This window comes from Zonotrichia leucophrys, chromosome 1 (assembly GCF_028769735.1).
Source record: "Zonotrichia leucophrys gambelii isolate GWCS_2022_RI chromosome 1, RI_Zleu_2.0, whole genome shotgun sequence".
Taxonomy (NCBI): domain Eukaryota; kingdom Metazoa; phylum Chordata; class Aves; order Passeriformes; family Passerellidae; genus Zonotrichia; species Zonotrichia leucophrys.
In genome coordinates this window covers 53,464,418-53,491,980 of record NC_088169.1, presented here as the reverse complement: position 1 = coordinate 53,491,980, position 27,563 = coordinate 53,464,418, and positions in this window count along the sequence as shown.

Genomic DNA, 27,563 nt, shown 5'->3' with positions numbered 1-27,563 from the left:
AGAATATGACAAAACAGACTGAAACCAAAAGCACCTGGTCGAGTTCCAGTGATGTAATGATTTAACTCCATCCAGCAATTAAATACCACACAGTCACTTGCTCACTCCAATCACAGTGGGATGGGGAAGAGAATTGGGAGAGTAGATGGGACAAAACCCATGGATTGTGAGACAGACAGTTTAGTAGGTAAAGCAAAACCCTCACATGCAAAAAACACAAAAAGGAATTCAATCACCACTTTCTATGGGCAGGCAGGTGTTCAGCTATCTCCAAGAAAGTGCTCCATTACATGCAGTAGTGATTTAGAAAGTGAAATGCCATCACTCAAAATTTTCCCGTCTTCTTCATTCAGATTTATTGCTAAGCATAACACCATAGGGTATGGGATACCATTTTGGTCAGCTGGGGTCAGCAGTCCCAGCTGTGCTCCCTCGCCACACCTCGTGTATCCCCAGCCTCTGCACTATTGACGTGTTATGAGAAGTGGAAAAGGCTTTAACTCTGCATGAGCAGTGCTTAGCAGCATTGCTCTCACCCTAAGTCTCAAGCAAAGCATTATACCAGCTACTGTGAAAAAAATTAACTTTATCCCAGTCAAAACCAGGGCAAATTTCCATCTTGAGACTATGCAGTTTACAGCATGCTCTGATACCTCACTACCCAAAACAATTTCTACACAGATATCATTCCCTTAGAATATGTATCACCTGTGTAAAATATCCATAAAAATGCCCATAAAATTTCCACAAATGTCTAAAAAAATCCACTGATTTCATTTGGTCCATGACTTTTGGGCTCCATCTGTTACAATTAATGCAGTATAGGAGAGATGATGTTTTGTGTGAAGTTACAGGGCACCAAAGACAGCTCAGGGAGTGTCTCTGTTGTGTAAGAGGTTTTCTCCTCTGGTTTTTGTGGTTCCTGATATAGCAATTCCTGGAACATGCAACTCAAGTCATGGTTTACCACAACTTAAAGCTATATCCATCATAATCTCCATGCAGGTCAGTTTGGATTAGGTTTAGTATCATAGTGAACTCCTCTTAGGCCTGGTTTTAACACTATCACCAAGACTGACATTTCACAACCTGTCAGAAAATTTCATTATGTTATAGCTACCATTGAGACATATTTTAACAAAAAAGAAATTGGTTTAAGTGTCTCATTGTTTAGAACTACAGAGTAATGTCCCTAAAGGATGCATAAAGGCATAAAATCATTCAACCAATTTATGAGGAAATCATAGAGAAAAACAACAGGGTAGCTGCAAGCAACTAACTGACTAAATAAATGAACAAATAGAAGATAAATATTGTAATTCTAATTTACCAGCTCTAGGAAAACTTTATCAGATGAACTAGTATTCTTCCATCCTGTGAAACGTTCTTAAAAATATAGTATGTTGATGATTTCTCACACTCAAATGTGTTTTCATAGATTGAAATCAATATTTATTCTTGTTGAACCTGTGCTAAATTTTCAAATGCTTCATATAGAAGAATAAAAATCCTAGATGATAGCTTATTTATAGTTAAAAACAAAAACTATTAGTACCTCTGAAATTAAAGTCATGGGTTGGGTGAGCCCTTGTGGGAAAATTTAGCATAAAGATTACCACATCCCTACAAAAATTAATGAGAATTTTTCCAGAGGCTATACTATATTATAGTAGGATGCTATTCCATAAACAGCATTTCTTTATATATACTTATATAAGAAATATAGTGCCACCATAAGGCAGCATTATTATTTTATCAGCATGACTCCTGTGATCCACAGGAAATTTTTATGTCCTGTTAAACAGAGTGTGAATATGTCAAAGTAAAACCATAAAAGACCTTAATTTAAGGAAATTTTAACATTACCAAAACAAGTCTTTCCAGTAAATAACTGAAGTTACAGTTCAGAATACAACTAGAAGACTGTCATCTAGTTCATATTGATCATGAACCTAAAGGTAAACTTTTAATCCAGATTGCTCTATTAGGATCTTAAAGTCCTTAGTAGCAGAACCAGGAAACATGTTACACTAAAATTGCATTTTTTTTTTCTTTTTCTAAGACAGAGTCATGATTTTGGAAATAATGGCAAAAAATCCATTGCTTCTTCAGAACTGAAAGACATACTCATATGGGTATACACATATATACAAAATCATATGTATATACACACACACACAGATATATACGTATTGGTACATTGGGATGATAAAAAGAGTTCTTCTCTAAAGAAACGTTGAAATTCTAGAGAATGATCATTTTTAGTTATCTTGGAAGCAATGGCTTCCTTCCTCTAATAAACATAAAGATAGGATTCCTGTTTTGCAGCCTGTAGGGCCAAATTGTGCAGTTTATGAGATAGTAGCTTTACTAAACCAATGGGATATGATAATAACAGTGAAGTGTGGTTTATGCTTATGTATAACGAGGCAAGGTTACACCCATACTGCCCTAAAGTTCTTAACTGTATAAAATATTTTTAGTGTACTTTTAGCTTACAATGCTTGTCTCTTTGCAAAGCATTCTACATGTTAATGATAAGTATAAAGCCAGAACATTATGAAATGTGAATGTTTGAATCACACTGATAAACATTTTAAAGCCATTATGGCATAGCACTGAATGCCAGGATGGGACCTATTTTCAAACAGAACAAACAGCTAAGGGAAAATCAACAATATAAACTGTACTTTTATAGCAGTAAATCCATCTGCTGTTCATTCTTCACAGACTTAATAACTAATTAAATATATAATTCAATCATTCCTGCCACGATGATCATTCGCATGATCACTATGAACAGGGCTCATACACGTTGCACAACACCCATGCTGACAGCTTCTGTTTACAAGAACTCTTTTATTTGGAAAAAAAACCCAACTCTTTTCTTTAAAAATTATAATTTTATTTTACCTTTTGCAGTGAAGGAACTATTCTCTCACACTAAAACCACAGTATAAGAGATTTTTATGCTCCGAGATTAGCAGTAATTATGTCAGGATTTCCTTCTAGAATTGAAAAGTTTGCTTGTAAAGAAGGAAGTTCACAAATATCCCTTTTGGAAGGACCTTTAATGAAGGATGAAAAGTGATGTACTCATCCTACCAGAAGAAAATATATGGATAGGGGGAAAGAGTCAATTTGGAAACACTGTTTCCCTGATCAATATTTGTTCACAGTGAAATATAGTAAACTCAACTACGGTCATCAGTAGAAATAATTTTTCAGTACCAGCAATTAGAAATTCACGTTCTGGACCAGTACTTGCAAGTGCTGTCAATAAGCTTTGATACCATAAACTGAAAGATTTCATCATTCTACATTTCTGTCAAATCCTGCATTCCTTATGAATTCCATAGCTAACTCCATTTGACAAAGACCTAATTCACAGTTTTCTTTTTTACCCTTAGGCATTTTTTCCCACTGTAATGCAAAAAAAGGACCTAAATAAACTGCCACGTTTGCTACTGTAGATTCCTCACACTTCTGCACACATGAACACTGGCAAATGCACAGTGAAAGAAACATTTCAGAAAAGAAATACAACTCTTTTGTCTTTGTAAAGATAAAAAACCTCACAGAATAAGCTTATTTTTCAAAGTTTCATTGACTTTGCTTTCTATTAATAATGACTTCAAAAATAAATACATAAACACTTTCTCCTTCTGTGAACAAAGCATAAACACAGAATGGGACTGACTTAGTTACACTGCAAAGTCATTACTCTTCAGGCAAGCCGTTCATGTATTTAATGTGAAGGCAGTGTTTCAGTTGTCTTCATAGGAGAGAGGCTGAATAAAGGTCACTCTGTGTGCTTAGACTCCATAGCTGTAATGATTTTACAAAATGTAACCAACAAAAGGGGCACTCCTTTTACCTTTCCCTTCTTCTTCTGCCAATTGTGCACCTAGTGCTAAAAGATGCTTCAACTCATTAAAGATGCAAAAATGTATAAAATTCATTTCCTCCGTTAATTTTTCTAACAATTTTCAAGGTCAAAACTACTTCAAAATATTTATCTGAAATTTAAAAACACAAAAGTTACCCTTTTCAATTTTCAAACACTATGAGATTTTTCACTATGACAGTGGTGAGATAACGTACAGTTTGCCCAGAGAAATTGTTCATGTCTCATTGCTGGAAGTGTTCATGACCAGGATGGATGGGGCTTTGAGCAACCCATTCTGCTGGGAGATCTCCCTTCTCATGGCAGATGGTTTGGAACTAGATGATCCTCATGATCCCTTCCAACCCAAACCATTTTACAATTCCATGATTCTGTAAATAAAATTTTGAAAAGAAGATGCAGACATGAATTTATATTTTCTCTCAAAAAATGTTGAAGAGCTCTAAAAGGTTGAAGTGAATATGGACAGTTTTCACATTCCTACTAGGATCTAATAATGTTTAATTTCTCAGTGAGGCAAAGGTGTTATAGTTCTCCTATGCCATTTGGAATACAATTTCTAAAGCTTTCTTTTTTCCTTCTGAACCTTAATGCCAGAATAATTACTGTATGAATTGAACTTGCTTTTATAATTAACAGAATGCAAAGGCATAAAGGAATAAAATAGTACTATTAAAATGTGTTACTGTAGAATCCTCACACTTCTGCACACTTAAACTGAAACTTAATGTTTCAGACAAAGCTCCACAATTGTATTTCAAGTATTTTTCTCATACAATGTCACTACCCCTTCAACATGACCCAACCGCTAAAGTTCCTTTAAAAAGGGAGCCGGAAATTTTCAGAGGTATTGACAAAAATAACCAATGTTATTTGTGTAGAGCTAATTTTCTGCCTATTAACTGGTACAGTGAGTTTTGGATTTTGTAAGAGAAGTGTGTTGATAGCAAACTGATGTTTTAGTTGTTGTTGAGAAGTGTTTATATTAAGTCAAGGACTTCGTAGCCTGTTATGCCATGCCCATGAGAAGGCTGGAGTGGCAGGGACACAGCCAGGACAGCCGACCCCCCAAGTGGCCAAAGAGATATTCCATACAGTATGGCATCATGTTCAGCATATAAACCTGGGGGGAAAGCTGACAGGTCAGAAGACAGACTGTGACGCATTTGTAAAATTTTCAGAGAATGTTTAATTTTTAATAAACTGCTTAGAAAGGCCCTTTTAAGGTAAAGTTTTATAAAATTAAATCCTTTTTTTCTTAGTGAGTGTAGCAACTGCCTCCCCCCTCATCCGACCTCTCCCATGAAGGAATAGAGTAAAATTTCCATCAGAATTTTCTCTTCCTTTGTGAGATTCAGGCTGTACTGAAATGTACAATGTGAGAGCAATATGTTTACTTCTTCCTATAGTAAAATGATATTTGAAAAACTGTTTTAATAGATATTTTTTATGTCTGTACATAATACATATGTATGGCACACGGGGAGAGGGGGGGAAGAAGAAATCACCTTGGATACAAAGTAACCTTCAAAACATAATTCTTTACAGGCACATAAGGACAGAGATGTTTTTAAATGACAATGTGAGCTCAGAGGCCTAACCTGCATATATCTAGTGAATAAATCAATCTGTCTTATTCTATTAAATTAAAATCTGTGCTGATTATCTCCTGCTAGGAATTATTTTTTCCTTCCTTTGACCAAGTTGTATTTAGAGAGGTCACAGCAGCAAATAATTCATTTTAATTGGTAAAAGAATTTTATCCAACAACTGGTCCCTTCTCTTGCCAGCTGAACTATCTACTCAACAGACAAGATATACTTTCATGTATGTGTGTGTGCACTGTTAAGTTTCAAATGCTTACAAAATAAACGTCTATCAACAAATATTAAAACCATATCCTCCTCTCCAACAGGTCTGATTCTATTCCCTTCCAAATTTTCATTGGAAAATGTAAGCTTTGTAAACAAAACACAAGCTGCTTAATAAATGGGAATTGTCATCGTAAACAACTGAATATCTTCTTAATAGAATATACAGGTGAACATAATATGTGATTTTATTTTAGATAATTGTGGTAAGCAACATAATCTATGCATCATGGAAAACTATCCCCAGTCATGCTGTTTAGTTGAGAAACCATGTTAAAGGCAAACTACGGTCAAGTGTTTAAGGGTCACACAAAAGATTTTTGTTTCCAAAAGTTTGAGAAGATCCTGTGCACATTTTTCAAAGCACACGGAAGAGCACAGTGCAGATCTCAGGACTAAGAACAGATGGAAAAGGCTGTAACTAGCAAAGTCCTTTAAAAAGTCTTTAAGCCATGTGCTGCACAATGCTAAATCTATCCGTGAAGGAATGCAGAAATGCTGAGGAAGAAATTCTGCAGAGACTATCAGGTAGCAATGAATTAGAGAATTCCTTGTTGCCCTCCAAATTCACACCACTGCTTTATTATCAAAGGAAGGTAAAATTTCATTTGTTTCCATATTTACTCTTTTGTATCACATTTTATCTGCATCTGAAAGTTTGAACAGTCTTAGAAACAGACTTTGATAACAAAACACAAGGCATTTGTATCAAAGTGTAACAGCTCATTATCTGTGCCTTCATGAGGTATCTTGCTGCTGGCCCAGATGGAGCTGATGGCTAAATATAAACAACCTCAGAGAATTAATTAATAAAGTACAAAACAAGCCTTTTAAAAGGGCACGTCGTGTACAGTAGATCCAGCTTTCTTTATAATTTAAAATGCTGTCTGTTTGAGTATGTGTAATGCAATACAATGTCATCTGACACAGATCTGACCACAGCTTCTGATGCTTCAGTTAATTACTCACATGAATTTTTTTTTTTTTTTGCAACAATTAAAAAGAAGAGCAGATAGTGCTCAATAACATGAAAATTTTTATTTGATCTTTCTTCACTCCATCAGGGAAAATGGTATTTTCTCTAGTTTCATCTAGACAGTCTATTTTCTTCCCAGTAATGTCTGCCTCTGGTCTCTGGCCAGACCAGCACTGACTGACACAAGTAGTGAGGATAGAGCAGAACAAGATCCTACAGAGATGGGGCTCATAATTATCTGTCACACAGATTCTCTGGAAAATTACTGACTAGGCTCAACTGAGGAAGACACTGCATCTTTTGTTGTAACTCTTAACTATGACCATGAACATTTGCTACTTTAAAAAAAAAAGCTCTGCAACTTTGGAAAAACCACTTGGGTATAACTTGAATATTTATAGTCGTTTGATTATATTCTACGACAAGAACTACAACAAAAAGAAAACTCACCTACTCTGGTTTTGACATAGAAAGAACCACTCACCTTCCATATAAAAAGAGAATTCAATTTTTCAAAATAAATTATTTTGCTGCCCTTCTTCACTTATTTACAAACTGCCATAGACTTACAAAGGATTCTATTCTATCTTTTCTGTAGCATAAGCTTTCATAAATTTATGAAGGGCATAGATTTTATTTTACATGCAAAATGCCTAGAACTACTTTGTCACCTTGACCAGATCAGAACCTTGGATAATTTTAACTACACTGTTCTGTTTTTTTGGACTACACAGACTTTGATTACATATATATGTTGAGAGAGACTTTCAGAAAAAAAAATTTGAAACACAATTAAGACTTTTCAATAAATGTATTTTTAGTGCAGTGCCATAATAAAATCAATGCGCTTTAAGAACATCCTGCTACTCTCTGGAAACAAGTAATCCAGCAGGGAAAATGTTTTCAAATGTACATCTGAAAATATAGGATTACATTCTCATTTTCCCTTGTATAGAGATTATTGTCTTTTACAAAAATAAGCACAAGATGCTTGTTTTTATTATAATCAGATTTTTGTGTTACCTAATATAACTTTGTGCATGTATATGACTTAAACAAGTAAATAGGAGAAATATTTGTATTTATATAGATTCATTATGTTTGATGTGATCAGTACACCATTTTAACCACATACAAAAGAAAGCATATACTTTAATCCTATTTATGTCTTATATCAGAGATACGGAGTAATAGCAGAGTGGCTCCTAGCAAGGGTTGTTGTATGTTTCTGACATAAGACAACACATATCGGTGTTAATACCAGATAGAGGTGGATGCCATTCTCCACTATGGTCAGAGATCAATCTCTATCTAAAATGCATAAAAAACCCCACCTTTATTTTAATCTGGCATACATGGTAAATGACAGATTGGAAATTTTATCCTGCTATATGGATTCATCCTGCTAAAGTAATAACTCTGTGGCAAATATTAACATTGCCAGGTCTGTATGCCCAGGTTTGAAAAACCAGGCGTCCATTCCTGGCTATATTTAATATTCACAAGTGTCAGAGGCAAACACTGGTGTAGCCAGAGTGCCACCCTCATTTCTGATGCAGCCAGAGCTCCAGCCCCTTCTCTAAGAGAGCCAGAGCTCCATAGCAACCATTTGGCACAGCCAAAACTGTCCCCATCTTTGACATTACCAGCCCTTCACCAACACCTCTTACATTTCTGGCTTCTGTGACAATGTCTGTAAGAGACAGAGCTCTGGCCTCTTCTCCAATGCTTGATCTGATTGTTCTTCATAAAAAAAGCTCTGCTCATATCAGTGAGAAAGCCAGGATTTCATTTTCTTTGAAACTGGCAGCATTCTGTCCACACAAATTATAGGGTCAAAGTTTTATTCTCAGTCTTGGTATCAGCGAACTTGTGTGGCAGCAGCTGGTATAAACAGGTGAATATGCAGGAACACATCCTTGATCCTGAAACATCTAAGGTCTGTCCTCATGTTCTGACTCAAGTGGTGAGTGCAGATATACCCAGAGAGCTGTCCACTCCAATGGCATGCTTGCAATGCCAATTCCATCTGGGAAGAGCAAGGCCTCATCAGGTCAGAACCTTTTACCTTTGAGGGATCCATTATGTTTCTCAACATTCATCTTTCCACCACAAGTGCTAATCACAGAAAAAAATTATTCAGAATTAATGTTCCACACTGAAAAGAAATTCCAGGTATTCATAATGTGGTGAAAACACTTTTGGGCTCAAAGGTTGTCATCAAGTTTGGCTTTTGATGAGTTACACCTGAAATAGTTGTACTTTATATAAAAATATTTTGTCTTCATACTTTTTGATACACTACATACAAATTGAAGAATTTTGATATCATACATAAAAAGTATCTTTTAAATATCATATTTTCAAGACCATTAAAATCTGAGAATTGAGTGTTTTTTTTTTTTCTTTTAGCCACTCTTTAGGAAGACAGAGATGCACTTGGATTTCACTGTCAAATATCAGTTGAAATGAAATGCCAGAATTTTACCTTTTGCTTCAAATGAAAATTGTGACTTTTGCAACATAGCATGACTTCTTTTGTTGAGGTTTTAATCAACAGAATAAACATGAGAAGGCTGTGATGAGGCATTGTTTCCTCATCTGGGACAGAGAAAGGCCCTTAAAAAATTCCAAGGTGGAAAAAGAATGTAAGAGAGGTTATGTCCAAATGGAAAATGTGACTTCTGGAAAAGTTTGTTTGGACATGGGATTCTGCTACACTCCACAGCTCTTGGCTGGAGTTCATTTTGGTATGCTTGATCTTCCCTGGCTGAGTGCACTGGATCCAGGTAATCAGCCAGGTGAAGTTACATGACAGTATGGACTGAGCAGCTGAGTTGCTGAAAACATGGAATATTATATGTACTCATGGTAGAGGAGCATGACCCTAGTCTCTCATTATATCATTTAATTGTTTGATACTCAGTGGAGTTAATTGGTTTTCATTAATATGAAGATGCATATTTTACCTCAATTCTATGAGTTGCTTACCTGATTTGGACAACTACTTAACATGAATATATGATCAGCAGATCCTTTAATGCTTTTTCTTAAATATTCTGAAGATTCTGTTGGAACATGAGTCTGGAGTCTTGTCTTTCAACTTGCAGATGCTGGAAACTGAACACTGAAAATTCAAACACATCTTTTGAGCTCATAATTTTTCAATGTTAATATGCAGACTTTAAGTGTTAGGCATGTGGGAATAATGAATGACATCTAGATTAGCACATCATTCATACTTTTTCTATCCCGTATACTTTGCTTTCTTAAAACTACTTCCTGAGAGAAAAATATATGTTACTTAATATTTAACCATAACACCCTATTTTACTGCATCAATATAGTGGATAAACAGAAAGACTAATTGCTTAACTTATACAAGTTAAAAATGGAAGAAAGTGAAGAAAACTTACTCAGGAAAAGATGAAAGCATGATAAAGAAGCAGAATACAGAAAGAGTGATGCAAATGTAAACCAAATTAGAGGGGAACAAGCGAAAGGTAAGAGCAGAACTAGAAAAAATACAAATGATAGAATGCCTAAGTAAGCTACCACTGACATTGAAGGTGAAAGGAATAGAACAGGCTGATGAGGGAAAAATTCCTGCCAGTTCTCTGACAAGAGTCCTAGTTTAATCTTAAATACTCAGTAAATAGGTATAAAGCTTTCTTGCAGAACTCTTTAGGTAGCAGAATGTGTATTGAAACCCAGAAACTAGCAAGTATTCCTAGGTTTAACTTATTAAGTCTAAATATATGCAAAATGTTTGGTTCATGTTCCAGTAGCAGATGTCTGCACCACAGCAGCAGAGCTAGCAATTTTGTTGTTCTCAAGTCAAGAATAAAAGAGAATAAAGAATTACTAACAATTGTAAGTGAGGAGGTATTTAGATTGCCCAAACCTCAGAGGTTTTACAATGGAAGAGTCTTTATGTAATCTAAATCTATAAGCACCTACTGTGTCTAGTGGAGGTCTAGTCAATACAGTTGATGAAGTCTAGATCTATAGAGTCTAGACATCACAGGGGGATGGCTGCTTTATGCTACACTGAACATTTCTCCAGACTCCAGTGAGTACATTGACCAGTTCTTCAGTGACAAAAGCAGTTGCGTTGGTATCCAGGTCACACACAGATACCTAAATATAGGCCAGCTTAATCCCATACCACATAGAAAATTGCACACTATTTTTGGCAGGATATCACTTAATACACAGCACAATCCTAAGGGCATTTATCAGTGAAACATGCTCCTTAGTAGGGCAGAAACTATTTTAAAACTTGTAACAAAGAATTACTTTTCAACACAGTGTGTAGTGATACTGAGTCATTTTTTTTTTATCTGCAGTCCCTTGCTTCAATGAGTTAAGAATCTACTACAGTTAATTTGGTAAGGGAGGCTATAGTTTCACCTCCAACTTAAATCTACCTCCCTGTGATTCCTTGGCTTCTGAGAAACCAATAATATCTAAATTGATTGTTATAAATCTTAGGCTTAGAAAAATCCATGGCACTTTTTATCAAAGCTGAGACTAATGCAAAGTTTCCATGACACCTTCACTGGTTATTATCACAATTCTAAACTTTTCATGACATGCAAACATTTGATCTTTATAATATCTCTTTTAAGAATAACAATTGAAAAAAGAAAGAAATGCCTTCAATAAAAATAAAATTCATTGATAAATAAAAACTATCTCAAGTGGACATTTTTGAGTTTCTACAGTCTACTATGTTTGCAAAAAAAAAAAAAAAACCAACAAAACATCAAAGCATAAAGTTTTATGCTTAAGTATTCCTAAGGCAGTGAACAATAATGGTAAAAAGACTCATGAGAGAAATCTATTGCTGTTTTGCAACACAGCCAAAAGATCTTGAAATGTTTGCTGCTGGAATTATTCAAAATTCTATAACAAATGAAGCTTTGCATACTAATATGTGTTTCTTTTTTTTTTTTTTGTTTTGTTAACTTTTCTAGATCTAGGGTTTATTTAGAAGTTACTTTCTGGCTTTTGTTTTTTTGGGTTTTTTTGGGGTTGGGTTCCTTTTTGGTACATTTTTGTTATTGTTGTATCATTGTAACAATAAAATGATACTATATGAAATTCTATTTCTAGAAATGTCGTAAAATTTCTATTTTGCACTTAGTTATTTTTAAACAACTTTGCAATTATAAATGAGGGCTTTGCTAGAGTTCTTACCAGGAATACTTTTGTTACCAAGTGTTTAGGGTGGCAGATAAATTTGATTTAATTTATTAAATTAAATATTTAATAATATATCTGGAACTTTAAATATTTTTTTCACTTTAGAGTGAAAAATTTCCATGTTAATTTGCATGAGGGCACTGAATACCCCACAATACATGATTTCCTTTTTCTTAATCTGATTTTTATGTAGATGTCTTCACCCCATAGTTTTCCACAGACATGTCTTCAGAAGATATTTTTTGAGGTATTTTTAAATGTGGGATGCCCCTAGACAAGCACTGAAGATATCCATGAGGAAACTTAGCAATTTCACCTGTGGTAAGCTCATTTTGGCTGGGACCTGAGCACTGTTGCTTGCCCACTCAGTGGCATGCGTGCAGAAGTGGAAGAGAAGAAGCCAAAAAGTGGTCAATCCAAACAAAGAACTTAATAAGTGAAAAAAAAGGACCAAATAACAAGAAAGGCAAAATAAGTAATTTATGCACAGCTTCATATTAGTAGATAGATGTTTAGCCAATTTAGCCCTAAAGGCACGTGCAAGTTACTTGGAAAGACAAATATTCCCAACCATGAAAGTCTGGTTCTTTTTCCTCTTACTGAGCTTTTACTCCCTAGCCTGATACCCTATGATATAGATTATCCCTTTGGCCAGTTTGCCCTCTGCCCCAGCTCCTCCCAGCAGCTGTGCACTCTCAGGCTTCTTGCTGCAAGGATGAATTGGTAGGAAGAAAACCCCAGTGCTCTGCAAGCAGTGCTTAACAGCCAAAGCACTGCTGTGTTATCAACCCAGCTTTAGTTGTAAATCCAAGGCACAGAAACATACCCATTGCTACAAAGAAAATGGACTCCATTCCAGACAGACCAAATACATCAATTCTGCTCTTATACCACAAGAGTTCAAAGACAGTAAGTAGATGTTGTAACAGCTCAATGCTCCTCACTTCTACCATAAGTGATATAATGACTGTTATTTCCCACTCTCAATCCTATATATGTATATGAAAGAACTTAGACATAGAAAATACGGCCTTTCAGGAAAATTCAGTGAAAGCTTGAAAGGTATAATTAGGATGTTTTATCCTCTACATCAACATCATGATGTTTTTTGGACCTGCATTTTTAAAAATACAAAGTCAGAATTGAGCACAAAGAGAAAATGATTCAAAAAGCTTAAGAAGACACTATAATAGCATTTATTTATTGAAGGCAAAATTGAAAGGTGAGGCAAATTTGAAAGGTGAGTCAATGAACCAACTGTGAACGATAAATCTGAAATGACACCTGTTAAACAATGATGCATAAAAAGGGTAAAAGCTGCTGGGTGGACAGGGAGAATGAGAAAAGGAAAATAGAAGTGTTTAGATGCAGAAGGACTACCATCTTTTAAGTTATTTATAGTGCAATACAAACCCTCTTTGGTGGTAGGATTTTCCAGAAAATGTGGTGTTTGAATCACTGAGGTATTTAGTACATCTGAAAATATTCCCTTGTGTTTATCAGGCTCTCACAAGAGTCTGGCCTCAAAGATGATGAAGGAGATGTAGCACCTATGTATTAGGAAACGTTGAGAGACTTGGGACTGTTCAACCTAGAGAAGCTGAGGGTCATCCCTGTGTAAGAAGGGAGTGTGTAAAGGTGGAGAACAGCCACTTCTCAGAGTGAAATGCTCAGTGTTTAGTGCTCAGTGACAGAATAGATAATAATGGGCTGAAACACAGGGTGTTCCACCTGAACATCTGAAAGATCTTACTCTGAGGACGAGTGAGCACTGGGACAGGTTGCCCAGAGGTTGTGGAGTGTTCTTCTTTGCAGGTATTAAAACACTTAGATAAGATCCTGGGTGTCTGCAAGTGGCCCTGTTCCAGGAGGGTGTTGTGGACCAGATGACTTCCACATGTCTCTTCCAACCTCAAAGACCCTGTGATTCAGATGAATACATAGGGCTCAAGATGAGAAAATGATATTCAAGTCAATGAACTGATGCAGACTCACCTAAAATGCACCTTAGCTTACCCAAAAATGAGGGGAAAACTCACTGTAATGCTTTACACTTTACTTCCTTTACACCCAAGAGAAAGACAACTTAATACAACTACCTTTCATAGCAACTTCCACATTGTAGAAAACTACAGGTAATAAGAGACATACAACCCTGGATCATAATTTCCTTCTTTTTTCCTCTTTGCAACCTATTGAATCTAATATGCTGCAGATATGGGAAGGCTAGATAGTCACATATTCCTCACAGGGCAATTTGGAAGGTGAAATTAAAAGTTCCTTTTGCAGAAGCACTGTAGTGCAAGTGAAAATTAAAACAGGGTATCACAGCACCCATTATTAAAAATTGCTTCCATTAAAAGATATTGCAGTTAGTTAGACTTCTGAATGAATGTACCATCTAGGTTAATATTAATGTTCTTAGCATTGCTCATTGTGTCCAGTCTGACCAATTTCCAGTTTGCAGACTTGGAACCCAAGCCAGTGGAATTTTTATCAAACAGCCTAAGTGTGTCTGAATTTTAAGTAGTTGACTAAAGAGATTATTTGCCTGCTTCCTCCTATCTTTCAGATTTATTTGAGAAACCAACTCCATTATGAAAAGAAATATAGGTGACACTCATGTAAAAGTTATGTCTCAATATGAAGTGCATGTAGAGTCAATAAAAAGCAATAGAGAATTTATCAGTATGATTTGTCTTCAGTAAAGACTTCCACTTTAGGTTTAGTTGAATTTTACTTCAGAAATGTGTCACTTTAATGTAAAAGGAGCTACCATTATTAGATGAGTTTAAGTCACCTAATTTTTGGATGTCTAATTTGCAATAGGTTTACTCCACTCTTCTCCTGCTGGCTTTCTAACATGCCCAAGTGAAAAGTGCTGCATCTGTGTTAGGGAAATCCCATACCTGAGGGCAAGCAGGGAGAAGAAGTCATTTAGTACAGCCCCGAGGAGAGAGACTCGGGGGATTCTTGGGGAAGAAAACACGGATATGAGAACTCTGTATGAGCTCAATGTCCTCAAGGCCAAGCTCATCCTGGGCTGCATCCAAAGCATCACGGCCAGCAGGCTGAGGGAGATGATTCTCCCCCTCATGAGACCCTGCCTGGAGTGCTGCATCCAGCTCTGGGCTCCTCAACACAAGCAAGACTTGAACTTTAGGGAAGGGTTCAGGAAAGGGCCATGAAGATAGTCAGAAGGCATCTCCTACAAGGACAGGCTGAGAGGGCTGGGGTTATGCAGCATGGAGAAGCAAATGCTTCAGAGAGCCTACCTGACAGTAACTCAAGGCGTCTTATAAAAAGGAGGGGAAGGAATCTTTGTACAAGCAGATAGTGACAGTACAAAGGGGAATGGTTTAAACCTGAAAGAGGGTGGGTTTACATTAGATTTCATAATAAATACATGAATTTAATTTTTTAATTGCCATACTTGGTTTGTTGGGGTTTTTTTTCTCCTTAGAGCACTGTGTGAATAATATCAAATTCCACTGACTTCAATGGTGGGTGAATCTGAAATATTAAGTAATGGTCCAGTAGCTTGTCTTTTATTTTTTTAATAAGCACAGAAATTTAGACTGAAAAGAATAATAGTATCAAGATAAATGCTCTGTGCTGCATTAACACAGCAAATAATTTGAGCAATTTCAGGAAAAAAGTAAAGTTCTATTTATTTTTATATTAATTCTATTTTTATAACTAACAGCAAGCTTATGTTAAAAATATACTGTATCCACCTTAATCAATATTATTTTACTCAGCAAATAATTTTCCCCCTGTTCTTACCTACATAAGAATATACCTTATAATGCCAATACCTGGGTATTTTGTGTTTCTTTTTTCTTTATAAGTCGTAATAAAGCACTCTCTGAATATCCATTACTAATAGATATTCCTCCACCTTCTTAATTTTTGGACACATATGGGCATTCATAAAATTTTCTTGAATGTTCTCAGAACTCCGGACAATTTCCTTGCACAACAAAATTTATTTTGTTAGCTTGATTCTTTGCTGCAGAGAAGCTTTTGGTGGACAGAAGCTGCTACCAAATTAACTAAATAAACAGGTATAGGAACTTTTAAATATGGCAAACAACTGTTCAAAGATCAAAGCAACAGAGAGCATTATCCATACAGTTTAGAAGAGCTGAAGAAAGAAGAATACATGTGTATAAATAAAGAAGAAAATAGAACAATTCCAACTTACTCTTTGGCAATCAGCTTTCTTTTGTTTGTATTCTTTGAATTAAATTTCTGTTCTATTTCAATTAAAAAAAAACTTTAAAGAAGAAAACAGGCAATGCAGAGTTACATCTATAAGGAAAGCTGCTACGGTTTAGTTCTATCAGAACAGTCTTCATATTTCTAACTTAGTTAATAGATTCTTTATGATATTTCTCAAGAACTTTTTGCTTTCCTTCTGCTTTTTAAACTGATGATTGAGCATTATATCATGTTCGCTCTCAATTCCAAATCTACTGTTTACTTTGGTTGCAAAAAGAACCCTTCCATGTTCTTTGGAAAAGGAAAAGAAAAGAATATTTAGCAATCATCTAAATGCAGGGTGAGTATAAAAAATTGCATTTATTCCAAAGATTGCAACGAGCTGGCACATGAGCAAAAACAGGAGAGACATTCTTACATTTCCATTTTAAAATAATGGAATCACAGAATCTCCTGAGTTTGAAGGGATCCATAAGGATAATCAAAGTCCTACTCGTGGCCGTGCACAGGACCATCCCTGAGAGTCACTTCATGTGTCTGAGAGCAACATCCAAACACATCTTGAATTCAGGCTTGGTGCTGTGATCACTTTCCTGAACCTTTTCCCAAATGTTTCTGTTGTAAAACAGTGCAGCTTTTTTTATAAGTTAGCACATAAAGCTCCCCTTTAACCTATCTAGATTTAACTTCTTTCTATAGTAATTCATGAAGAATAAAATGAATATTTATATAAGTTCTTTTTTGCTCACACTTCAGTGCACTCTCATTTCAATAATTTGTGTCAGTTTCCATTGTTTTCAGGCAGTTTATGAAATTCAAAACTGGTCCCAAAGAGAGTCTACATAACCTCATGTAAACAGCTTTGAAATCCACATAAAATTTATCACTTATTTGTTTAATTTCATTCTAAAAAAAGTAAAAATTATTCTGATTTCACTGGAAAACTTCAGAGCAAACTGAATAAGGGTGATTCTCTTTCTGACACTCCCTGGTTTTTAAAATATGGAGTGTCTAATTCTAAGACCAATTCAATTATTCATTATCAAGGGTTTGTCTAGCACACCTGCTTAATGCGGTGCAAATAAACATATAATTGACCTGTCCTTAACATGGGTCTGCTTCTGTTCCCTCGGGAGATTTGGAGTTAGTTCCTTTCTTTACCAGGTGGCTGCTAAGAAGACAAAAATAGAGAAAGCACTTTGTGCTGATAATGGCTGATAGGTGATGCAATTCCCTTCTGTTGAAGCTATTGCACTTTTCACATTGAACATTCACTGGGATACAGTGAGAGTGAGAAAGAAATGGATCCTAATTTCTCAGACAGGTTGCATGCTTACATAAATGCTTTGAATACAAATCACCAAGAACGCTCAATGCAGTAAATGCTAGATTTACTAAATTGTTGAGCAGCTAAATACTTTGGGCATCCAGTCATGTTCCTAGTGGCTCTGTAAGAACTTCATTATTCAAGAAAACAAAAAATTGAACAATTTCTGTGGAAAGATCTGAGTGCCCCTTCCTCACAGTCCTGAATAACTTTTAGCCATGATGTATTTTCAAATACAAAAAACTAGACTGGCTTTATGATTCATTGACTACTTATACCCTAGCTAGGAATCTCCTTTCCAAATGGGAAGAAAGTAGATTTGCCCAGCACAAAACAAAGGAGGAAAACTTGTAAGAATGAAGAATAATTATCCATGTTCCTTATAGCACATTATCTATATTGGGTAGTATTTTATACATACAATTAATGTTTAGTAGCTAAAGTGTTTAGATATCTAGTTTTTCTCATGCAGTTCCAGCATTTTATTTTGATACCAGGAATTTTAATGAATAGATAGACAATAAACTCCAGAATTTCTTTTTGCATATCTAATAATTTCTGCACTTTCAGACACATATTTTACAAGTCTAAGTTTTATTTTTCTAAACAACTTTTGTTCCTTAGTTATTAGAAGTGGAAGTGATCGTCATAACCCACCACTGATATAAATGTAAAAAGGCATTTTTTGCTGTGGAAATGAATGGGTTTAAATTTATGGCATTGTGTATGACATTTTTCTGCTCTTTGAAAAACAGTAAGATTTATTAGATAATTTTTCCTTTGCTGACAATGCTTTATATGTGTTTAAAATGCAGATAATAAAAGCAGTGCATATACTTAGCAAAATCTGATAAATAAAACAAAAGCTCCACCAAGAGTATGAGTGAAGCAGTATAAAAATCTGAAAGGGTATCATAACAACATCAAATTGATAAAGGTTCATTAATTGTTTGTCCTACTGTACTAAGTCACAGACCAACTGACAAGCATATACATAAAAAGAAGACATCTATGAATTGCAACAGTTTAGTTCAGTATGAGAGCACTTTTTGAAATAAATGAGGTAGCAAATAATATGTAGAATAATGAATATGCAACAGCTCTAAACAAAAATTCATAACAAAGCCACAACGATATAATAGCCTGAAAACTTCCTATTATGTAAACCATATTTATAAATCAAATCGAGTCCTACAGCACCAAGAACCATGGATGGTAATTTTCTTGAAGAATAAAATCCACATATAGAATATTGTTTATCATGCTAGAAAAAAATTTGACTATGATGAGTTCAAAGGCAAACTGTACGTATCACTCTCATCTGATTTTATCCCTGTGGTTAACATTAAAAAATGCAAAATAATGCCAGACGAATTGGAAGAAATGGCAGAAGGTACTAGAAAAACCTGAGTTTTGACTATCTATTTAGGTCTCTTCTATCACATATTAGCACAACAATTTTTCTTTACCATTCAGACCAAAGGAACATATAGATAGTCCATTGATTATTGTACTACTCAGAAAACAAAAGGGATCATCTTCATCTCCCAAATTAATTTATCACAGGAGAAGACATCTCCTTAAACTTATGGAGTATTTTTAGTTTCTGGAAGACTGTTTGAAATTTTTGAAAATCATTTTGTCTGCCTTCTAGGATGAAAGAACTGCCTGGATGTATGAGAGGAGAATAGTGGATATTGTCTACCTTGACTTCAGCCAGGCTTGTATCTCTGCCTCTTAAAATATCCTCATAGACAAAGTCAGGAAGTGTGCACTGGATGAGTGGACAGTGAGGTGGATTGAGAACTGGTTCAACAGCAGATCCCAAAGGGTTTTTATCGATGATACAGAGTTTAGATGGAGGCCAGTCACTAGAGATGTCCCCCAAGGTTCAATACTGGGCCCAGTAGTGTTTGACTTTCCCATCAATGGCTTGGATGAAGGGACAGAGGTCTCCTCAGCAAGTTCACTGATGACACAAACCTGGGAGGAATGGTCCAGAGAGCTGTGCAGCCCTTCAGAGGGATCTTGACAGGCTGGAGAGATGGGCAGAGAAGAGCTGTCTGAAATTCAACAAAGGCAGGATCCTGTACCTGGAGAACAACCCACCAGTACAGGCTTGGGGCTGACATGATGGAAAACAAGTCTTCAGAGAAGGACCTCGAGGTCCTGGTGGACAACAAGCCATCCATGAGCCAGCAGAGTGCCCGGAGGACCAAGGAGCCCAATGGTATCCTGGGGTGCATTAGGAAGAGCACTGCCAGCAGCTCAAGGGAGCTGATCCTGCCCCTCTGCTCAGCCGTGGTGAGGCCTCACCTGGAGTGCTGTGTCCAGTTCTGGGCTGCTCAGGACAGGATAGACATGGAGCTCCTGGAGCAGGTCCAGCAGAGGGCAGCAGGGATGCTTAGAACCTGGAGCATCTTTGCTGCAAGGAAATGCTGAGGGGTCTGGGCCAGTTTAGTCCTGAGCAGAGATGACTAAGAGCAGACCTCATTAAGGTCTAAAAGTGTCTGAAGGGAGGGTGTCCAGGTTCTTCCCAGTGGTGCAAAGCAGTAAGACAAGAAGTAAGAGGCAGAAAGTGATGCACTGGAAGTTCCACATGAATATAAGGAAGAACTTCTTCACTGTGCAAGTGACTGGGTACTGAAACAGACTTCTCAGAGAAGTTGTGGAGTCTCTCACTGGAGATATTGAAGAACCATGTGGACACAGTACTATGCCATGTGCTCTAGGACAATCCTGCTGGAACAGGGACATTGGACCAGATGACGTCCAGTGGTCCCTTCCAACCTGACCCATTCTGTTATTCTGAAATGGTGATGGAAATAGTACTAGCTGACTCTGAGCTGATACACATGGTATTAACTGGTTAGAGAAGAGCAGAAGATAAACTCAAGGGACTGAAATAGATTCTGAGGAGTTGTTAACATATCATGAGTACAGGTTCACTGGAAATCTAAATATAGCCTTCCAAAGTACAGGGCAAGTACATGAATCATGCATATAATATCATGGGAGCTGATAAAATAATTAATCAATTAGTAGAAGTCATAAATGTGGCAGGTAGAAAGAGAAATCTAAAGGAAGTGGCCAGTTTTGGCATGTTTTTATTTTCACCTGGTCTCACCTTTTCCCTCATGAGAAAAAATGTTTTGGCTTAGAGTGAGCAGCTAGGTCCTTCAAATACCTCTTGTCAAGAGACAGTAAGTGCAAAAAAGGTCTTATCAGTATTGGTACTTTATGTGGGGAGGAAAGATGCATTTTTTTCCCTTACTATTTTAGCAAGCATCGAGTAGGGATGTCCTATTCCAGACAAGATCTGTGAAATGTACTTCAAATTAAAAAAATAAAGAGCTAAACTCTTAATATCAGGCCTCTAGGGGAAAAAAATTGCAATGATATAAAATAAATACAATGCAACTGATCTCTTTCAGGTAGCTACTTTATGATTACAGGAATGATGTCCAAGAGCAGCCTATTTCTCTGCAATGAGATAAGACTAACTCAAATGTAGAGTTCTACAATTTAGATCTGTCATTAGCTAAATTTAAATGAACATTGAGATATACAGTCAAATATATAGAGCATGTAAATATATACATATAATAGTATGTTTGAAGGTAAAATATCCACCTTTTTCTTGTTTTGCATGAAAAAAAAGAACAACTCAAGTCCCCACTTATTTCATTTTCTCTAATCGGATCATTTTTGGAACAAATTCTGTCACTTAGGTTAATGAAATACAGAGATCTAACTTCCTAAGTATTCTGCAAGGCCTTATAAATACAAGTAGGAAATGACATTGCATAATTTGTTCTTTTGTCAGAAATTCTGTATGCTGAAGAAAAACTTAGGTTCTAAAAATGCTTTCTTCTGCAAACCTGCTAAAAAAAAAAGTATTTCCTGATAAACTAGCAAAGGATTAGCCTGCTGTCACAGAAATTGGAAATAACAAATGCTGCAAGTTACTGTACTTAAATCATTTGCAGATCGCAATGATTTTGAAACTTTGTAGTCAAAGTTGGCTCTGGGCACCCTGCTGCTTTAGGCAATCTTCAGCATTCCACATTTTTAGCTGTCTCATTTGGTTTTATTTTTTTGACTATATTTCTGATTTTTTTCCCAACCAATTAAAACTGGCGTGATTTCTATGAAGTTTTTTTCTTTTTTTCTCTTTTCTTTTGTCTGCTTGTCTGATAATAGGTTCTTCTGTTTAAACCTTGTAAGTTGTCTTTGAAGACCACCATTTTCTCACAATCCTTTTTTTAACTTTGCCTCACTCTCTCTGTTAAGTAGCATTTAATTGGCATTTAGCATGTTGGTACCCAACAATTGGTTTGCTTCAATAATTTAACGTTACACAATATGCTTCTTGTGTACCACTATCATCGATCTCAACATTCCCTCTTAGTTATTCTTTCACTTCTCTATTAGTTCTTCCACATAATGTTCATACCTTTCTGAAATACCTTATCCCTTTTTCTCAGTGTTTGCACAAACTGATATGACCATTCAAACTTCTCATTCTGCATTCCATAAACATTAAAGTACTCCCCAGTTAAGGCTTGAACACAGACATATCTTGAACAGATATTACACAGATACAAATTTTCTCTATAGGCACAAGACAGTGTTTGTTGGGGATTTTGTTTGGTTTGTTTTGCTGAGTTTCTTTCTTTTCTTTTTCTAATATGTTGCGCTGGTTTCAGCTAATTTCTTCTCAGTGGCTCTTACAGCACTGTGTTTTGGATTCAGACGGAGAATGGTGTCAATAACACACTGATGTTTTGGTTTTTGCTGAGTGGTGTTTATACTAAGTCAATGACTTGTCTCATGCTCTGCCAGTGAGGAGGAATGCAAAAGAAGCTGGGAGAAAGCACAGCTGGGACAGGTGACCTGAACTGATCAAAGGGATATTCCACAGTGCAGAACACCATGCCCAATATATGAACTAGGCAGAGTTACCACAAGGAGGGCAAATCAGAGTTTGGGATGGGGTATATGGCCTCAGTCAGCTAGTGGTGAGTAATTGCAGTGTGAATCACTTGTTTTTTTTCCTTTCTCTTATCTATTATCTTTATTCCTTTCTCTTATCTCTTAAATAATTACTATTATTTAGCAATGTACCATTATTATTGAATTTTAATTTATTTTCAATTACTAAACTGTTCTTGTCTCCACACACAAGTTTTACTTTTATTCTCCTCCCCATTTCACTGTGTTGGGCAGTAGAAGAAAGGAGACTTGGGAAAGTGGCTGTGTGGTGCTTAATTTCCAGTTGTATTTAAAACAACACATGACAAGACAGGCAGGAGTTTTCTTTTGCTTACAAATAAAACCTTCAGTTTTCTTTCAAAGATGAGTAGAACACCCTAAGGCATTTTCTCAGAATGTGATTGCCAAAGATTCTGCAAAAAATCCTGCAAAAATACATAATGCCATGAGTCCCACTGGTGTATCCTGTTGGCATCCCAGTATCTTATGCTCACATTGAATATCTCACATATTCACACCTCAGAAATTTCATTTTATGTACATTGATTCACTTTGTTTGATATAAAAGAGTAATTTCATCAGTGAACACCAGGGCAGAATATCAGTCTGACCTGCTGTAAAGAAATGTTGAAATTCCCCACAGTCTCTGCTTGGTTGTACCATGTGACAAGCTGGAGCTAAATTCCAAGTCAGATGCTTGAGCTCTCAGTGAACATGTTCTGGTAGTTTCAACAGCATTTCTAAAGAAAGTTTCTCACTGAATGAACAGGAATTGGTAGTACAATCTGCATATCACTTTTCTATTTATTTATATATTAATTCTTGTTATGTTCAGTGTCATATTCACAGTTTTCTACGTTCCTATTATCTTCTTAGCAAAAAACCCCAAACCAAACAACTGAATTACTTAACATATATTTACCTAATTACTGAATGTGGTTAAATGGAGAATTAGAAAACTAAGAGAAAGAGTTGATTTCCTGCCACCTCCATCCCTCCCCCCAGTTCTTTTCCTTCTGCAATTACCTATCTTATTTTAAGTTATGGAAAATAACCACTATTTTGCGATCACTTAACTTAGACTTAAGAGTCCAAACATCTAGGCTAGGAACTATTTTTTTTTAAATAATTACCAACAATTGAAATCTAGTGGAACCTTCAGCCTCAATTTTTACATTAGAGCTATAAACAGTTGCAATATTGTACACATGCTTCTGGAAACCACTATCATCTCAGTTGTGTAACAAAGCTCAGGTTTTTCTGGTATTAAAGTTATGGTTTAGGATTTTTTTCTTTTTACTTAGCATTTTAAAGGACAATCAAGGGTATTTTAAAGTTTATTGATTTTGTTCTATTTTGTTTATGCCATGGTTGTAATTTGGAAGAGCTTTTATTGATTCTTTTAATATAATTGCATGTCTATCACCTAAATTTCCATTACCTTGCACTATTTCCTGCCAATTACCCCTGTGTTAAGTGGTTATAAAATTATTCCAATTTATGTTAGTAGCTTATACTCATGCTATATAGGTAAAAATGATTATCAAATAGTGCAAAACTGGTAAGAAATTGACCTTTGATATTAAAAATATGTATATTAAATGTTAATGGCATTTCTAAAACTGCCATCAAGTTTAGAAAGACAAGTTTTTGTAAAATCATTACCAAAAAAATAAGAAAGAAAGATTCTACTCCATGAGACTTTCAAAATAAGAAAGGTGTTACAGAAGCACTCTGGAGTGTTAAAAAGTTGGATCTTATATTATCAGTGGAAAACTAAAGAATATGCATGAGGAACTTGGGACAGATTATCTAGTCATGGGATAATTAATGGGCAGAATGGACTGTAAACACTGACATGGAAATTTCAAAGATGAGCTCATACATAGAGCCTTTGAGTATCTGCAAGAGGAATAAATTGCAGGGTACAAATACTCAAAAGAATTACATGAGCCACCAGGTATTTTTTCATCCTGCAGTATTATTTTAGGGAGCTCCAACTTCAAACCACAACCATTCCATGTTTTTATACTTTCAAGAACAAGTCCTTGAGTACACTATTTTTTTTCCACACAGACAGCAGCTATACCAAATCCAAGAAACTTCCTTCTGCCTATGCTACTGACTAAAACTTAGTCTGGAAAAGAAGTTGCCATTTTCTAAAGCTAAAAAATTAATATTATTCAAGGAATTTGTCACCAGAAGTATTGCAATAGAGATGGACAAGACACCTTTGTCCTCATGCAGCAATAGCCAATCTTTATTCTTCACAGCTTGCATTTAAAAGGTTTTCTAAAAGTATCATGTGTAATTCTAATTGGTTAGTAACTTGTTGCTATCCAGACCATCAGTTAGTAGTTCCTAAACTATGTGCTCATCAAAAACTTTCTTCTTTAAAGGTCTTTACATTCTTTGTTTCTGAATGCAGAATTATTCTCACAGTAACAAATTCCTTTCTCACGGGTACAGGCTGACAGGCTGATTCTCACAGACAGTTGTCAGGCCAACTGCTAGCTGCGCTTAGCTGAAGTTACAGGCCTGAACCGTGATTTTATAAGGGTAACAAGGCTCTTATTTTATAAGGCCTTACCTATATGCAACACAGAGGGAACAACCAAGTGTTAACAAAAAGAGTTAACGAATATGTTAGCTGAGGCTTGTATAACAGCTATTTTATGGCAGAGGCTACTTTTAGAAATAAGCTAATAAGATTGACTTACTTGCTGTGGAAATAAAAGGGAACATGAGGGAGAGATGAGGGATAACAAGAAGGAAGTTATGATATGTGAAAAATAAATATGTCCGTCTAAAAACAGGACCAAAGTATCCCATTTTTTAATGCAATCACCTGCCTATTTCACCTTTGGCTGAGAAGATTGGGTCTGCTTAGACTGAACCCTCTTCTTTCTTCACATTTTATTTGCACAGGTCATCACTCTTTCTGCTGAAGGAGTAGGAAAGGATTTTGTGTTTGTGTATATTCTCCATTTGTCCTTAACCATGTCACCTTCAACACTGAGGAAAGCAGAGCAGGACAACCTGAAGCCTCTTAGCCATTCTTTCTTGGTTTTCTTTTTCTTTTTGTGCAGTAGAACTAAAAGCAGCCTGAATCTCTCCTTCAAAGTACTCACAAAAATAAACAGGGTTTTTTGTGGCATTGAAAAAAATTTACAAAGGAGAATAGAGAGGAGGATGAAGAGAGAATTACATTACTGCAGAAGGGCTGGCAAGGAAAACAAATTCTCATAATCACTGACATCCATCATTACCATATTTATCAAAAACCATTTGTTAGAACCCAGTCATATTGGAAGAATCTTGAAAAGCCAGTAATGTTCCAAAGACATTTTTCCTACTTAAAACCCCATCCTCACCTTTGCATCATGATCATTCCCACTGATCTCTCCCATCTGTAAAATCCAACCTAGTTATAAATACTGAGAAGCACTGAGCCACTCTGAAAGCATTTTACTGGGTAAAAAAAGGTCTTCTACATATGAGCAGTACTGGTATCTATATCCACTAAGTGAGGAAAATTTAGAGAGGGAATTTTGAGGCAACAAGTCAACTACAGATGTATGCTTACTGTACGGCATGCACAAATACCCATCTATTATAGATTCACTATTCCTTTTGCAATCCTTTGCATTTTTTAAGATATAAGAATAGAAGCAGGCATCTTCTGTTCTATTGGGAACTTACCATGAGGGCTAAAGAATATACTTGTTAGTCTTTGAATAGATTTGGACTTACATGTTTTTGAAATAATAATTATAGTTCCTTATTATTTTCTTTATGTTTTTTGCTTCTAATCCCTGAAGTTCTACAAATGTGAATGACTACTTAATCTGAATTCAAAATATGCTAATATTCATATAAATTCAGATTTGTTTGTTTGCTAATTGAATCCCTGAATAACAATAACACTGGAAATGCCACAAGAAAATACTGCAGTTTGTTGGCAGAAAGTACTTAGAAATAAAATATCAGTTTGCTAGGCATTTGGCCTGATATTCTGTTATTTTTAATCTAATTAATCTTACTGGTTTTGATTCAGCAGAGTCAATTGTCCCAGGTTGTCTAGAAAGTTAATTGGAAAGTTCACATTTGTGATCTGAAGCTTCAGTGTCTATTTCATCTCAGTGTCTTGTTTAGCTCCGAGTTTTGACATAGCCCTTAGCTTTTGCTTTTCTGCTTTTAATATTTCTAAGATACAAACTCTAAAGAGTGAATTACAACTCATGAAATATTCTCCACCTTTGATTTCTTCCACACTTTAATGTGGGAATATTTTATATTGTACCAAGCTGCAAATACTCAGTCTCAAACTCTCAGGTGCATTACGGTGGTAAGCACATTTCTGATAACCGTCTGCTTAGACCATACTTTCTTCTGATTGGCCCATTTAAGATTAAAATAATGATAAAAGCAAGGAAGTTAAGATGAGAACTGTCAGTCAGTTGAAACTATAATTTTACTGTAGTTTTTATAGCTTGCTGCTGTGTTTGCTGATGCTGCAAGGAGACATTGTACAACGATTTGGAACTAATGCAAAGTATGTGAAGCATCCCTACACCAATGAGGATATATCTAGTTATCACTGGTATATTTTCTTACAACAATTAGAAATACTTTAAAAATACTACCTGTATCCTTTATTCCAATATCTATAAGTTGTTCTTATTGTTCCACTACTAACACATTTGGATGCACATTTGATACACTCATACACTTTTTATCTCACAAATTATTTATTCAAATCATGTTAGGCCTTACAAGGATTTTCATTGTATATTCTTCAGCTGTTCTTTCTCCTATCCTTTTTTTTTTTTTAAATTCAAGCATTTTCTGCACCATTTTACAGCTTAAAAATATTTGTTGACAGGAATAATATTATGAGTGCAAGTAAATATATCCAGAAATTAGTATTTCAGCCTTTTAGAGGGTAAGAATTCTCAACAACTTGTGACCCACGTCTGCACAGTGTGGTCTCACCAATCCAAATCCTTGAACTTCATCCAATTGCAGGTGACTGGTCTGTATATTCAGTACATA